Genomic DNA, 10609 nt, shown 5'->3' with positions numbered 1-10609 from the left:
AAGATGGCGGATAGCCAAACTACAGGTGACGTCATTCTATGACGTCAGTTTGACGTCGTTGCGTCATTTTTTGACAACAGAAGTCTTAAAACACGTAAATATTGAAAGAAACCTTCCTTGGTAACTTTTTGAGTAAGATATTTAGGTAATATGGGAATTCCCCATTTTAGCCCCAAAAAAGTCAGTTAATGACGTCATAATTACGTTATATTACATCATAATGTTAAGAAAATTTTAGGAATTATAAAACTCGACGAGCATAACACCCCCTGAAAATTCGAGGGGGGGGGGGGTGTTTCATCACAATCAGATTCCACTAAAAAATGCACGTCAATGCATTGGCTTTTGCATGCAAGTTCCACTAGAATCCGATATGTTTAGCAAAGAATGTACCTATAGTCCAACTGGAGTCATATTCACAGTTAAGCTCCTGCTTTGAATTGGTTGGTAACTTTCAGAGCCCGGTTTCGTCGTAGGACATCTCGGTTGGGTCTGCAGCTGACTTTCAGAAGTAAAGCACGTAAAATAGAGGTCCCGTGTTCGAGGAGAAGCCTCAAGCACATTAACCCTCAATTAAACCATCGTATGGGGTCAAAACTGACCCCGGACGTATATTAAGATGAGCCATTATGACATTTCTGGTTGAAAACAAATTTCCTCCCGTGAGTTTGTTTGTATATATGTCTTATAACTTCTCATACGTTTTTACCGGGATTGGCTCATTGTTGATTAAGTTATCATAGAAAGTTTATGTATGGTCCAGTGGGGTCAAAACAGACCCCAGCATTTTTTTAAACAAACTGTTGAGACCCACATAAAAATACTTATCGTATGATCACGAAATTTTCAGAGAATGATGTACATTTGCAACGAAATTATAGTAACAACTTTTGTGTCATTATCATGTTAAATGACGATGCCATGACGTCATTTAGCTTAAATTGGCCGCCACCTTGGATTTTGACTGATGACGTCATCAAATTAGCATGAAGTATGAATATTGAATCATGAAACTTACGTTGAATTTCATAAGATGTCATGAACAAGTGTGATTTGCCAAGAAAACCTTAAAACTTGAATGTTTAAGCCAAAATAAGAAAATTGTGTAATAAATATGCCTGTCAGAAATCCGTTGCCATGGCAACGTAAGAATTGTAATTTTTTTTTATTCACTTGAATTGCTTGCTATCAACATTTTCTCAAAAGGGACCAAGTTTGGTGGCCCTAGCATAAGCTATTCAGGGGCTATGTGACTTTGAAGTTGGTTCAGGCATAAAAAAAACCTTACCCGGTCTGAATAGCGTTAGTGCAAATGTGGTCCTCGTGATCTTTTGCATAAATTATGATAATGAGCTAGAATTATTCTCACCTAATCATGTCAAACTGTCCCAAATAGATTATTGAAGCTATACATATATACAAATCATAAAAAGTGGCACCATAAAAATGTATTTGTACAAAACGTTATAGGGTCAGTTTTGACCCCATACGGTAATCTACGTCACAAAAAAGGTACGGTGGTTTGAGGGTTAACGGGCAAGGGCTAGCAACCCCTCCCTGAAAGAATACACCCTGCTACAGAAACAACAAGAAAACTTGCTGTCCTGTGTGCCACTAGGCACTTTATATTTAAGCTACTTGTTGGTCAAATATATTTACCTTTCGCGGTTGAGAAGATTTGCTTCTCCTTCTTGCTCGATTGCATTTCATCCATCTTTAAGTTAGTAGTACGAGGAAACTGCGCAACAGACAATATGAAACTACATTAGTCAACTTGATTTCAGAACATTTTACCCCTTTAATTACCTTTGCCAGAATGGCTAAGGTTATGTTTTGTGCGTGTTTGTGTGTCTGTGTGTGTTAACAGCATAACTCGAGAAGCCTTGAATGGATCCTGATGATATTTGGTAGGTGGGTAGGGGTTGGGAAAACGAAGGTCAAGTTCGATAATGGGCCCCCTAGCGGCTTGCTAAGGTACTGCAGCGGAAACTCAATTTTTATATCTCGTGTTCTGGACATGCTGTGGTCATGATTTATGGGTGGTAGATAGCCCACGGGGCAGAGAGTATGTGCTGTGAGTTTGAGCCCCCTAGCGGCTTTTTTGGTACTGCAGGCGCCGGTTTCCTTTCAAACTTTGCAACGTGTTGACGGATCTTCATGATTTTTGGTATGTAGATAGAATGAGTGTTGACTTACATAATGGAATACTAATTATGTAAATCAACAGCTAATTTACATCATTAATGAGGAAAGTTTATAAATCCACTTTCAAACTTGTCACATATGTAGCTGAGAAGGAGAGAAATGTCAATAGATATCAATTATGCAAATGTGACCTCATTTGCATAATTAATGAGAAAATTTGAACATGTTGACGGATCATCATGTTTTTTGGTATGTAGGGAGCGTAACTGAAGACCTACATAATGAGATACCAATTATGCAAATCAACAGATAATTTACATAATTAATGATGACATTTTATAAATCCACTTCATTCCATGATAGGACTTTGAAACTTGTCACATATGTAGCTGAGAAAGAGAGAAATGGCAATACATATTAATCATGCAAATGACGACCTCATTTGCATAATTAATGAGAAAATATGAACGTGTTGACGGATCGTCACGATTTTTGGCATGTAGATAGCCTAAGTGAAGACTTACAAATGTGATACTTATTATGCAAATTAACAGCTAATTTGCATAATTGATTACGTAAAGTTCATAAATCTAATGCATTCCATTATAGTAGTTTCAACGTTGTCACACATGTAACTGAGAAAGAGTAATGAGAGTATAAGGGGTGTGTTTAAAGACTTTGAAAGAGAATAAGTCAAGAAAGGATCATCATGATTCTTGGTATGCTGATAGCTTAAGCAATGCTTGATACAATTTGATATTGATTAATTGTAAATTTGGACCTAATTAGCATAATTAATGCCGAAATTTTACAAACAACTCCAAGCATATAATTATTAACTAAATGAATTGAGTAACGCATTTGTCTACAGACACCATTCTACATAACAAACCTAGTTTATTTGGCAAAGGTATGTGTTCGTGGAACTCTAGTTTGGAACTGCAAAGGGCCTTTATATCTTGGCAAAAGAGTCGTGTTAATTTAGATTTTGAATTTTTTTATAAACATGAACTTGCTTATTATATGTGGCTGTACACATAAGATAGAATGGTGTCACTGAATAGGGGTAACTCTGAGGAAATATTGTATCGTATAGAACTTCACATACATTAGTTTGCAAAATTGAAATCCTGAAATAATGTCAATGATGACACACGGTTACCGAACATGCACAGCAAACAGCGACGCATAATTTGATCATATCCAGATACATGTAACTCTGAACGTTCACTGTATGAAACACATCTTTAACCCTATTCAGACGGGGGGGGGCTTTTCAGGCCTGCGCCAACTTTAATGTCCTATAACGCCAGAACGGCTTATGCTACAGCCACCAAATTTAGTGAGTTTTCCTTAGATATCCAGAATTTCACGAAGTTTGACAAATTTTCCATTCTTTCGTGTTGCCATGGCAACCGTTTGTTGACAGGCAGTTGTGCCAAAAATCGCTAATTTCGGTTATAACAATGTATTTTTCGCGTTTATTTGATATATTACTGCTATTTTGTTACATAAATTAAAATCTTACGTTAGTTACAATATCTTTCATAATTATACATGCATAAATTATGCTAATTTGATGACGTCATCAGCCCCGAATCCAAGATGGCGGACCGTATGGCTAGATCAAGAAAAACTAGCTTATTATTCCCTTAGAATTTGAAAGTACCTGGTATTTTTTAATAAAAAAAAATCTAAATGAATGTATTTAGTCTATTTCCATTGTCTTTTTTGATTATTTGTTGCAAAAAAGTATTTTTGAAATTCAAGGTGGCGGATATAATATGGCGGAGCCTTACTGGTATAAGTGGTATCTTAGATGTGCATGACGTCATTGTATGACGTCAATTTGACATCGTTGATGTTGGTTTTAGCAACATAAGTCATAACAAGCATTATTTTTTTGTTATCTGCACTTGCTGTTACATTTTTGGAGCAAAACGTGAAGTTTTCTGAGAATACCCTTTTTTCATGGGTCCGGCCAATACAATCAAATTGATGACGTCATAGTTACGTCATATTACGTCAACGTAACGTCAAACGTCTCAAACCTGCCAGATATTATGTCTTTATGATTTCCTGAAAATGTAGTGGCCACACGACACGTTGTTTAAGAGTTATAGGACTTAGAAGTGGAGGGCCTCAAAAGCCCCCCCCCCCCCCCCGTACAGGGATGACCAAAAAAAGGCCGGTCTGAATGGGGTTAAGAATAACAAACGCATCTTCATGGTCATTTTACACTTGAAACATCCCAACTTGGAACGTTTGAGTTTTGGATTTGAATGCCCTACCCCTGTAAATGTAACTGCTAGACTGCTATAAGAAGATAAAACGCAAAAGATGTTATGTTCAGTGTTGTTTTCCATCGAATGTAAGGCTGAAACCTAACATGTTGGCAACGATTACAGATTTTCTAAAATCACTAAATACCGCCTAGCCTTTTAAGTCTCAGGCAATTTCACTTAAGACGCAACATATTAAATTCATAATAATTATGTATTTGTAATATTACAAATAAGCTGTGAAAAACAACAGGATGAATCAGGATGACACATAACAACCGCACAGCTAAGCAAGAAACTTGTCATGTTTTACATCTCTAATAAACCTCAAGACAAAACCCACTTTAAGGTAGTTTGTAGTTTTTGTGAACTATTGGTGCCAATCATATTGTATCGTAATGGCTCTTATTACTAGTACTAAAAAAATCACATTTCTAAGCAGCATATCAACCTTTGTATTCAACATTACCAAGGGGAAAGACTTATACATTGGACCATGGAGTAGTTTAAGAACCCATGTTCTAGTTAAGTAAGCAAAGTCCGGTTACTATGTGCACAAAATCACTACTAACAATGTACCTGTATGTATGTAGTACTAATAGCGCAAAAGGCCATTTATGTACAGTAAATTGTTATTGTTTGTCATTTAAACTGCATGGTCCTTGTATCGTGTCTCCATAAAGACTGTAGGACTTACCATGGTTCTAGTTGAGATCACTTCTGAAAGTGCAGTTGTCGTCGTACCGTCATGATTCGTTGTCTGTGCATCTGGACTAGATGCCGTGCTGGTAACCTTCAGATGCTGAGGCGGCAAAAGAGGACGAATCATGGAACAATAGCCCGAATAACCTATCCATTGTACCATGGAGGTACCTCCGGCCTACATTATGTTCAATAGCCTAAACAGGAGCCCAGACCCTGGCGGGGATCCCTTCATAAGGATCATTCATAGTACAGGAAGAAATTCTAGACCTAATGGACGTTTGAATATCTTTATTTGATAAATCCAAATTCTGCAAGAGTTTAGTCACAAGGGGTCAACCTTGATGTCAACGTAGCAATGTGTATGGATAACTAGAGACGCAGTAAAACTAGTAGATAAAGTTTTTTTCAGATACCATTTGTATGTCTAACGATGACCTTTATCAACATTTCCAAATGCAAGACATAGCCAAAAAGTATCTGTCATATACTGTCAAAACACACGTGTTCCCTTTTCATTTTATCATGGCGTCGAATAGCCGAGTAGATAGGTGAGCAGGCACAAGATTGAGAGTTCAAGGTTTGGATTTCTGGTATTCCTGACTAGTCGGCAAGTCCGTGGCGTTGGGAAGGCACTTTACACGAATGTATTTTTTTCAGATGGGTTGCTGACTTCCGTTGGAAAGATAAAAGGTGTTGGAGGGAAAGGGATGGGCTGCGCTTTACAATACCGTGCCCTAGACACTAATAAAGACAACAAGCCACGTGCACTTCCCGTATGGCTTCAAATAGGATTTGAGCTACTTTTTACCTTTTGCATTTAAAGTACCGCAAGTGTAAGAAAAGGCACATAGTGTTTGACTTACATCGGTTGGTGCATCTGTATCTTTAGAGTCAGTTGATGTCTTCTCTGACAATGTAGTCGTAATCCTCTGATCGAGACCCTGCTCCTGTCAAGGTAAAAGGTAAAAAAAAAAGAATCGATTTAATCGTGTTTGAATACTTTTCATAATGATTCTATCTCAGGGAAACTTCCTTACTTCAAAGGAAGAAATACACGCACGTGGTTATTCCTTGTATGTTGATGAAACTCATTTTTAACTTGAGGTTCCTGCTCTAATTAGGGTGCAGATCACTTTTTGTTTTGACATGAAAATTAATCTGAGTTGGCCAAATCAATGAGGTTACAAAGACTCTTGAAAACTCAATAGTCAAACACATTATGACAAAATGATTTTTTTCCTCAAATGAAAAAAAAATCTACAAACTGGTTTATTCTTTTTCATCAGCCTGACTTAACCATTCTGTAAACGCGACCTTCAATGCGATTTGACGTCGGCAAGAGGTTAAATCCTCTCAACCGGGACGGAAGGGCGATATAGACTTCAGACAACCTTTGACCCGAACGTCACGTTTCCACAGCGATTGGGTCGGACAGCTAATGAAGACAGGCAATCAGTAAGGCAAAAATTCCATCAATACCACTTTTTACTGGGAGAATAAACTTCTTTTTTAATTACACTTTAACCTATTTCAATCATTCTTGTAGTCGACAGAAATCGTGGTGGGTTATTGACGTCATCGATGAAGAAACGAAGCCCCTGTCCAGAAGCTGCACTGGAGTTGCAGACAACTTAGTACATGTTGAATGATTTGCAACTTTCCATACGTATGAAGCCGTCGTCACAGAGGGCTATTTGAAACATCAAAATAAAATATCAAGTAAGTTCTCATTGTTGTGGAGAGAATTGCTTTAAGTGGTTGGTGACTGTAAGCCTAATATCTGTCGTTTGTAAGTCTAGTTTAAAAGAGCCTAATTTTCATTTTACAACTGCTAGTTCTAAATATAGTTTATAACTAGAAAAAAACTTTGATACTCGTTCAAAATGTTCTGGATCTACTGCCAATACAAGTATGTATGTGTGTGTGTGTGTGTGTGTGTGTGTGTGTGTGTGTCTGTGTATGTGTGTGTGTGTGTGTATGTGTGTGTGTGTGTGTGTGCGTATGTGTGTGAGAAAATAAATATAAATAAAGCTTGCTTAGAACAGCCTCATTAGGTCAACTTTTAATAATAACCGCCACTGGTTACACTCCTGGAAGTTTAATAGCCAGCACCTCTAAGCCATGAGAATATGAAACATGGTGATTGTGTTGATTTATGCATATGTGCTAACATGGGCCGACTATTCATAGAATGAAAACTATCAGATACCAAGTTGTTTAACTTACGATGGCTGGAATGGTTTCACTTTACACATTGTGTAGTTTGGTACTTTTTCTATCATACTTTTCGCTCCCAAACGCCTTCCGGCCGGTTTGGAAATTTGACGTAGGCCTAGGCTAGCTAAATACATGTAACATGCGATGAAGGTGACTAACCAAATAGAGGTCTTCTTCTTTACTGTCGGTGACATGTAGGATGATTGCTGTTAATACCCAACAAACGGATGCTACACTGATGAAGATGATAACAGCGCGGTAGACGCGCTGACGGGTGAACGTCTTCTTGCAGCGGCCACAAATGTTTTTCTCGCCGGTGTTATCTGTTAGCAGACAATACTCTACGTTTGTTCATGCAATTTCTTTCTGTCGACATACGTATTTCTAATTCTTAAATCAATTCCCCAAATATTTGCCTATTTTTTTTTGCATTGTCTTTGTCTGTAGGAGCTCGAGGGCAAGAGGGGCAGGAGATCAGCTATAGTGAGGGTACCTCAGGTGAAATATAAACGGCGTGAAATCCTCCCTACGCACGAAAATGCATTTGGATTTTTCGGATAAACAACGAATTCCTTGTCGGATCCGCCTGTTAACTGTATCCACTTAGTAAACGACAGAAAAAAATAGCGTACTAGGTATTTGTAAGGGTTCGAGGCGATTTCGTGCAGTGGAAGATAAACATTTAGTAAAAGACTAATCATTGGTATTCATACATAGTCAGACAACATTGTACAACACAAACTGTTCATAAGTATGTGCATGACCTTAGGTGACTTGTAAAAAATGCAGATTCCAAAGCTTTTTCAAGATTGCAAAAGTTTAATGTCATAGAATAGGTCATAGTAAAGTACTACAGTTGCTTTCTTGATCATCACTAGAAGTCAAGGGACAAAAGATGTTCCTACCTCCGTCGTCCGCTTGTTGTGTGTCACCGGTGCTGTACATGGGGTTTGCACCAAGGTCAACGATGTCGCCGGATAAAGGTACGGGTAAAGTGCTACCTGCCACCGAATTGGCTGACTGTCTAGCACGTTTCTGTTGGAGGTTGACTCTGACGTCATCTTCGTCGATGTAGTAGTACACGTGACTGTCTGTGATGTCATCAGGACAGTCGATTGTGAGAGTCTCTTCATTTTTTAAACACGAAAACGGATCTGCATCATGGGACAGAAATCATTTTAGTATGGGCAGGTAGAAAGGTGGTATTGTGTTAAGGGTTGTTGACAGAGTTTAAAGCCCTTACAGTTCCCAAAGTTAAAAACGTGATGTGGATCATGGGACAGAAGCCAAAACGAATATTTGGGGATTAAAACGGCGACGAAAAGGTTCTTTAATCCTATTACCTAGTGTCATCACCTTTTGGTCATCAAAGTAAACTTTTGTAAACAGTTATAAATAGAACAAGGAGGTATATAGATCAACTGTTTGTGTAAAACTCCCGCACAGTGCATGTTTGAAATGGTGTGAGTTTTTGATATTTACATGATAGACAGAGTGAGAATGACCCGCCACTCTTTCAAGCTATTTACACCGTAGTAATTGTGGTTGACCTGTCAGTAGCAATATAATTGGTCCTCGCTAGAAAGTTACTGGAGGTGCTTTTGAAGCCTGCGCCAACAGAACGGCTTGCCACCACATTAATTTTTCTTTATTTATTTGCAAATCCATGCCCGTAGGGTAATTTCAATGATGCAGACAGTAAAAAGTAACAAGGGTCTATTCTATATAGTTATTACACACACGTCAGCTATCTATGTACGTGTTTCTACATTCTTTAGTGGGATGTTTGACTTCTTCTTTGGAGGCAGTGGCTGATGAAAAGTCCCACTTCTTTAATGATTAGTGGGTTCTGTGATTTTAACAGAAATATAGTTGTTGTTGTTTTTAGGTCTACTAACTGGTGAAAAGTTGGAAATATAGTTTTTATTGTGTCAAGAAGGTTGTTTCTTTCGTCCTCATAATGGGGGCAGTTACATATAAAATGTATTTCATCTTCCACTGCATCCGTCGCACAGTATTCACACAATCTATTTTGAACTGGCACTTTTTTATAACGACCCTTTTCTATCTCTACTGAGTGAGCACTGATTCTTATCTTACATACATTGGATCTCTTGTCAGCGTCGTTCTGGTATAGATAGGTTTCCATGGCATATTCGGTTTTAATATGTTTGTAAAATCTTAGTTTGCCGTTATCTTTAGACAATTGCTGGAAAAAGGTTTAGACATACACGTCTAACAGTCTTTTTCTTAACAATGTACAAATATGTTTGTTGTCTATTCTAGAGTGAGCATAGTTCCATAGATAGGAATAACCATTATCATCAAGTATTTGTTTTACATGTTGGAGCCAAGTTTTCTTATGATTGTTTGAAGGTACATTTTGTTGACAGAGTAGTGCGTCTATTTGTTAAGGGTGTGTAGAGTAATCTAACTGTTCTAAGGCGTAGCCAGTACTTAACTATGCGGATTGCTATATCTATGCCTGTTGGATAGACTCCGAGTTCTGCTCTACATGCACAGTTACAGGAACTCCTGTGCACGCCAAGAATGTTTTTTACAAAAGCGGGTTTGGATATTTTCCACCGGGAAGTTATCTTTTCCACAGTCTATACCCCAAATCTCACTACCATATAACATTATGGGCTTAATACACGTATTGAATAGCTTAAGTAGAGTCTTGGGGGACATCGTTGAAAGAGTGAGAGGTTTGAGGCCGAATACAGCTTTACGTGCCTTTAGAGACAGATTCTTTTTAGCTAAGGAATAAATACCTGATGAGGACAACGTCAGGCCTAGGTAGGGGTAGGAGTTTGCGATTTAGATGTTATCTACGCCAAATAAAAAAAAAATATGTTCTTGAGGAGTCTCCCTGATTTGTTAAAGATCACGACTTTAGTTTTCTTTAGGTTCACCTGCAGTTTCCATTTTTCGCAGATTAGGCTTTCTAACTATATCGCCGCTAATAATTCAAATGAACGTTTTTAATCCATCTGGATGTGTTTTGCTATTGACAGCAGAGCTCATAGCAGACATTATTATTCTGTTATCTATTTTTACTGTTACACTGTTGTTGCATACCTTTAATGTTTCGGGGAATACCCTTTTACTAGTTCCAGCTTAATCAACCACATGTGTGACGTCATAATGCCGTTATGTTACTTTGTAATGCTGTCAAACGTCATAAAATCCTTACATATATATATATCTTTTACGTCATTCTCTAAAAAATTGCGGCAAATGGTAACTCGTTTAGGAGT

This window comes from Branchiostoma floridae, chromosome 4 (genome assembly GCF_000003815.2).
Source record: "Branchiostoma floridae strain S238N-H82 chromosome 4, Bfl_VNyyK, whole genome shotgun sequence".
NCBI classification, from domain to species: domain Eukaryota; kingdom Metazoa; phylum Chordata; class Leptocardii; order Amphioxiformes; family Branchiostomatidae; genus Branchiostoma; species Branchiostoma floridae.
This window is presented reverse-complemented; position numbering follows the sequence as displayed.